At 43.0% G+C, this 6,929-nt stretch overlaps 1 long non-coding RNA gene across 3 annotated transcripts; it reads left to right on the top strand.

Annotated features, from left to right (window-relative positions):
* Positions 1–869: 869 nt before the first annotated feature.
* LOC135428710 (uncharacterized) lies at positions 870–4,911 on the top strand. Of its 3 annotated transcripts, none has more exons than XR_010436299.1 (3): positions 870–1,072; positions 2,161–2,446; positions 3,291–4,911. It is a non-coding gene; the product is annotated as an uncharacterized LOC135428710 (long non-coding RNA). The 3 variants fall into 3 exon arrangements; XR_010436300.1 differs by lacking the exon at positions 870–1,072 and adding an exon at positions 1,795–2,007; XR_010436298.1 differs by lacking the exon at positions 870–1,072 and having other exon boundaries at positions 1,795–2,446.
* The last annotated feature ends 2,018 nt before the right edge of the window (positions 4,912–6,929 follow it).

The following is a 6,929-nucleotide window of genomic DNA, read 5'->3' as shown; positions in this document are numbered from 1 at the left end:
GAGTGCATTCACTTAATTTAATTTAAGATTTAAAAAATGTCTTTTGTTCACCCAAAAAATGTATTTAGGTTGACGTAACTGAAGTCAAAATTAATTTTAATTCTTTTCAAGGATGTCTGTGAAACCAAATCATTGCTTGTTGCATTTCCACATCGTTTCGCAACACTATTTTTTTATATAAGAAATCGATATGCAACACTGTGTTAACAGCATTTGGGAATTTTAAGCGTTTCTTCACTTTAGCATATGTTTACGTATCTTAAAGCTAATTGTCGAATACTGAATCCTTTTCTAGATAGTATTAATGCAAATATTATATTTGTCTTATAATAGCTATCGTATAGATTGGAAAATTTATATTTTCCTCGATATGGAATGTATATATGTATATGTAGATATGGATGTATGTATAAGAAATGTAAAATGGGTTTTCCTGGCATCACTTTGTCGACTCAATAAATTATATTGATAAATATCTAATTAGATTTAGGGAAGAGATAGTTGCTTGCATAATACTGCACATTCCAAAATATCAATAAGAAACGAGTTTAATTTCTGTTTGAATGATAAACAACAAGTAATTTTTCAACCCATTTTCCAGCCTTGCAGAAAGAATTAGCAATTCCCTTATTTTAATTTATAAAAATCTTAAAGTTAGATTCCCAGCTCTTACTGCAAGTCAACAAGATATTAGACTCAGATTCTGAAATGGCTTACTATGTTTTTATTTTTTATCGATTTCTGGTATATTTTAACGCGTTTTGGGCGTGTAAATGTTGTGTTTTCTCAAACAGAGTTTGCTTTTCCAAAAAATTCAGCTTGTTGCTGCCTGGAGCAGATATATCAAAGTCTCACTTCAGTCTGTGCGAAGCTCGAGAATAGAGCACATTTGGAGAACGGAAAATGTGGAAAAATATTTAAGTTTTGATTTGTTTTAGTTCCGTGAAATTTCAATGCCAGGACCTTGCAAATACACTAAAAGGAGCTCGTGGAAGTTCAATATAAAAATTCCGATCCTTGTTGCAGCTCACTTGAAGCAAGCCGCGAGAAGCAGCCCCAAGCTGAGCCACAGGTAGGCGTGACTGCAGGTGGCACCGCCAGCCCCGCCACTAACCCACCAACCCTTGCCTCTTCCACAGGTGCTCTCCGGCTGAAACATAAAGTAGAGCTCACTTTGAGCCCGTTTCTGTTTTATACCCTTAAAGGGGTATACTTTTTTCATGACTCCCGTTTGTTTCATTTTTTAAGCTATCATCAAGAAACTTGATTTGTCTTAATGCAGACGGACAACTATTTTGCTTATTGAAATATTTTGACGAACCCCGGCATTTACTACTTATTTAAACTATGCTATTTATATGTGAGCCAAATCTTGTCAAGATCGCAGTATTATATTACAAAGAGCAATAGAAAGAATCGATCGGAAAATGGGGTTTCACAAGGAGAGATATTTTCATTTATTAATTTTCATGATAAACAAAATCTGATCAACATCGGAATAGACATCTATATTAACAGTCGGTCGGGAATTAGACTTTCGCATAAAAGCCTTTCTTGTTTCTTGCATTTCGTTTGGTTTTTAAGGCCTCTAGAAAATCGATAAAGTGGTATAATTATAATGCAAGTGTAAGTGACAGAAGAAAGCATCTTCGAGCTTATCAAATATATAAATATATTCTCAGTCAGGACGACCAACTGAGTCGATCTATGTGAAGAGACGACCCACCTCGTATACCATATGCAAAAAGAGTACCACATTTTTTAACTACCTCGCATAAGAATATGCACGAAAACAAAGCTTCTTTCTGACCAATTTCAAAAAGATCGGACCTTAAGCACCGAAGCAACGGACATCAGAAGCACAGCGGGTGTTTTTGAGTATGTGTGTGTGTGTGTGTGTGTGTGAAAAGAAGTGCGAATGTAACGGAAGTTCTTGGTTGAATTTAGGGTATCTGCGAGTCGGGCGTGCTCGACTAGAGATCTTTTGTATTTTGTTTTTTACATGCGGTAATACTTTTATATTCCTTGACCTCTTCTTCTTTTTGTTCTTCTCGTTCTCGTTCCTTTTTCCTTTTTCTTCTTCTTTTCTCTTTTTCTTTCTCCCTTTTCTTTCATTTTTCCCTTTTTGTTTTTGTTTTTGGCATTTATTTCTTGTGATAGCTGCCACCCGCTTTTGCGCTTTGCGTGCCGAGAAATGCGCGGAATGCAAAGGAGGCCCGTTTGTATTGCTGCCACTGCCACTGCCACTGATGCTGCTGCTACCACTGCCGCTGCTGCTTTTTCTTCTTCTTCTTCTTCTTTATCGCCGTCCATAGATACGGCCGGACATACTTGAAATTTTTATCGGCGCTCGTTTTGTGGCACCTTCGCTGTGCGGAAAAGAAGGTGAAGGGTCTGACAAACGAAATTGAAAACTGCAATTGACACTGAAACTGGATATGAATATGTAAGTGAAGCGGGCGGTGCGGGGCGGTGCGGGGGTTAGTAGATGTTGCAGGCTGTGTTTATCACCTGCCACTTGCCACTTGCCGCTGCATGTGGCAGAGCAGCGTGTGGCAGCGTGTGGCAGCTGTTGCCGCTGCCGCACGAGCCATGCCGCCGCACGTCACAGGCGCAGCCGGCGCCGAAGTCGCAAACGAACTTGCCACACGAGGCGGCACGAACCGCTCTGCCAATTGGGCAGCCCAATGCGCTGGCAACATTTGTTGCCAGCTGCTTGGCAACATTTGTTGCCGGCCCGCTGTCGCCCAACATTGCCAATGATTGGCCATTAGCAATTATTAACGCAATTATTGTTGCATCGTTTCCTGGCATCCTTCGACCTCGACTCGTTCACGTTCCCGTCCATTCGAAACTAACGAGCCAAAATTAGCTAAACGAATTATGAGACTTTGGCCCAGTCCGTACCGCCTCGCCTTTGTTGCACTGTTGCACTTTCCCCAGCTCCATCATCATCATCATCATCGTCAGTGTTATTATCGTCATTATCTTCATCATTTTTATCATCAGCCCCATCTGCATTATGTTAATCATGTTCGCTTTGTCCCAGTTCGCCACTCCGCTTGGAGCTTCATTTCAGTTTCTTATTGCAGTTAATTAAGTGCAACTTGAGCTTTTTACCAACCAGTCTCGACCCTCCCCTACCCATCCCCTCTTTCCTGCTCCGTCGTCGCATGTTCGCTGTTGCAAGCTGCTTAATTTATGCACGAAGCGATTCCGTCTCCATTGCTGATGATGTGCATGTCAAAGCGCTGACAATCAGATGACAATTCCAGCCATGATAATTCCAGCTAATTGCCTCAAATTCTGCCGTCAATCAACTTTGGTGTAGGGGCTGACGCCATAACAGTCTCTCATGATCCAGCAGCTGAATGGGACTGAGCAATGCTTTGTTAACTCCGGAATGTATGACTGATGGAAGACAAATGAATGATTGAAGAATGACTGGATATCAAATGGATGCTACAGGTTTGATGTACGTCTGATGTGATGTAAGTCTGAAGGATTTTCGATATATGCTTGATAGAGGTGCCCGATGTACGGCTACTACAAGTCAAATGGATGCCCGATGGGAATATGATTTGTAATGAATGCCCGTCGAATATACGCCTGATGCAAGCCTAATGAATGAATGATGTAAGCATTATATGTGTACGATGTAATCTGAAGAATTTCTTATGAATGCCTGATAAACGCATAATGAGTTGAGTGCCTGACATAGGTGCGATGTAAGTCTAAAGGATGCCTAATGTAGCCATGACGGATGCCTAATAAAAGTATGATGTACGTCTGATGCAAGTCTGAAGGATGTGGATGAGTGCTATAGAAATGCTTAATGTAGGCATGATGTACGCTACAAGCAAGTCAGAAGAATTTCAGATTTATGCCCGTTGGATGTGAGAATGATATTCATGTCTGTAAATCTTAAGAATTTCTGACGGATGCCCGATAGATGCACGATGTAAGTCTGGATGCCTGTTAGATATCTTTATCATCGACGCCTAATTAAGGTCTTAAGGATTTCTGAATCGATGCCAGATTTATCCCACATATGCTCATGAAGCATGGGCTTAATTTTATTTACTATGATTGATGGATGTATTGGCTGAACGATGTATATATGTATACATTATGAATGGTGGGACGTAGTCTGACCAATTTATGTATACCTCATTGATACGGGAAAGAGATGTATAACAAATAAATGGGGCTTAAAGCGCCTGATGTCCAGTGCATGTGTCGTGTATGCTAGATGATGAATGGATAGACCTCTTGTATTTCTTGACATGTAATTCGATTGTATTGATGAATGCCTGGCTGATGTCTTATAAGTTCCAGTTAAATGTCAAGTGTATAAGCTGTACAACTGAAATGGTTGCCTCGGCAATGAATTTGATGTACGCCCGATATATGCCTCTTGGAAAAGCTGACGTATGTTTGCCGTGTCTCGAATCAGTTCATAATTGCGACTTATTGAGTTTGCATACCGTAAAAAAGAAAAACTGGATTGGACATCGCCTTTGTGCACCTCAAATATGGAAAAGTTTTAATAAATGATAAAAACAATTTATTTGCTAGTTAAACTGCAGCTGGCTTGTGGATTTACATGCACTGCAGAATGAGTGCGAGACCATGGAACCATGGACTTTTCTTCTTCTCTTCCATTTTCCCCCCTGTGGATTGAATTGGTAAGCGGACCAATGGTCACTTCTCGCGCAGCTCTCTGATTGTGTCTGATTGCGTCAAGGCCATAAAGTATGCAGCACAACGTTCATTGAATCCGAAAACCCGTATTGGAATCGACATGCGCAAGGGTAATCGAAATCCAAATCCAAATCCGCAACCCACGTATAATCATCATAATGGCAAATTATATATAATAATAAAATATTTCGTGTTCAAACTACCAAACTTTCGACCAAGTGCACTGCGTGTATCGGGTGGGTGTGTCTGTGGGGCAGGTGTGTGTGCGTGTGTGTGTGTGTTCGTGTGTGTGTCTCGTTCTCATGGAGTGCTCGAGCTTGTGTGTGTGTGTGTGTGTGTTCAATAGCATATGCGTACGTGTTAGTGCTAGTCCACAGACATTAGCCACTGCTTCCATGGTTCGCGTCCCTGCTCGGGCGCCGGGCTGCGACTTTAACTTAAAGCTGGACGCGCCGTGTTTACTTGGGTTGAGTTGAAGCCAGTTCTTTGCTGTGTCGCCTCCGACCGGTTAAAGTCTGTGCCTCGATTGTACACGGCATGACAATGGCCCGTTACCAAATCAATCGTCTGCGTGACTGTGAGACTGAGACTGTGACTGTGACTGTGACTGACCCCACCCCGGCCTATGTGCTGGTGCCAACTCCACTTTGGAGCTTGCGGCTGCTTTTGTGTGCTGCATGCGAAATTAGGCTGCGAGACGCGGCGGCAAATCAAATGTGTTTGCCGGGGCCTTGAGTGCCAATCGACCCGATGCCGCGTTGCCGCCATTCGCTTGGTATCATATCCGTTTTCCGGTGCATATGCACAACGATATCCTTGCGATGATCCGGCACAAATTAAGCAGTTCAATTCGATGGCATAACTTGGCTGTCTTTGGCCAAAGTAAGCCAAAAGCCTTTCCGTCGGCCAGCTGCTGCTGCTTCAACTCTATTTGCAACTTTCGCCCGGCGACCGCAGCCGCCGCAGCAGCAGCTGAGCGGCAACTTTGCCGGGGCAAAGTGTTCCGTTTCCTTTGTGCGGCAGCTTGGCTCGGCGGGTGGCGCACAGCGCTTCGCCTCCGAGCACACATCTTGAGAGGCTGCGTGGGTGAGGAAATGGGAGAGAGGGGGGGGGGGGGGGGGGTTGGCGGCTGGGTGTTAACTCTTTAAGTGGCGCTATGTCGCGGCGTCTGTGGCACTGCGGCTAGGTTCAAAGTTCAAAGCGAACATTTTCGATTTTGCCATTAATTAACGTTAGTAAATTAGCAGCACAGCTGCAACTGCCACAGCAGCAGCAGAAGCAGCAGCAGCAGCGGCAGCAGCAGCAGAAGCGGCAGCCTCCTTTCAGCTCCTCGAGCAGCAGTCGTAGTCGGAGACGGCGGTGTCAGAGTTGGAGCTGCCGCCTGGCTGGGTGTCGAGTTCATTGATTCGCAATCAACGCCGGCCGCATTTGATTTATTCGCCAGGTCGACGCATTTGTTGTGTGAGGGTGGTGCTGTGGGAGCAGGAGTGGGAGGGGGGGGGGGGGGCGTGGCTGGTGCTTACGGGGTTAAGAAATTGTAAAACTTACGCCCGTGCCGAACGCAATTTAATAAACAACATTTAGAAGGCTCCAAATTTAATTAAGTGCTGCACAACAACATTGAAATGGAAGCATAATTAATTCAAGAAGAAGAGCTAGCCATAAGCCCGATCGAATGTAGCCACAGCAGGTGTAAAAGACTCTTAAGTCTATGGATTACCCATGGCTGTTATTGTTAATAAGTTCGCAGTAGTCTTGAAGCATTTTCCAACACTGCCTGCAGGAAAACCCCCTCACAACTCCCAAGTACTCAAGTAAGAGAAGGCCCAAGCCCTATAAGGAGGTTTTTAGCATACGCACATTGAACGAAAAGTAGCTACGAATTTCAAGACGCTCACATATTTTAATGTATTTTAGAACACTGTTTTTATACACAAACACTATAACCTACTTGTAATTTGATTTCCTCCAATGAGAACTTTATTTGGTTTGTAAACTAATTCGCACTTTCTATCACACTCTTTTTATCTCACTATCTCTCTCAACCTCCCAATATCCCATGATAATTTACATATTTGAAAAGCATTTGGATTCTTAATTTGGCCTTTTGCATTATCTACCAAGCTCTTGTGCTGTATTCTTCACTTATTCCCTGTTTCTCGGCGGTTTCTCAACACTTTTGCTCACAAATCTTTTTTTTGTTATTTACTATCTAACTAACTTCA

The sequence above is a fragment of the Drosophila montana genome, unplaced genomic scaffold, assembly GCF_035044405.1.
Source record: "Drosophila montana isolate Dmon_TW-CO22-7 unplaced genomic scaffold, ASM3504440v1 contig_2496_1, whole genome shotgun sequence".
Classification (NCBI taxonomy): domain Eukaryota; kingdom Metazoa; phylum Arthropoda; class Insecta; order Diptera; family Drosophilidae; genus Drosophila; species Drosophila montana.
This window is presented reverse-complemented; position numbering and strand designations above follow the sequence as displayed.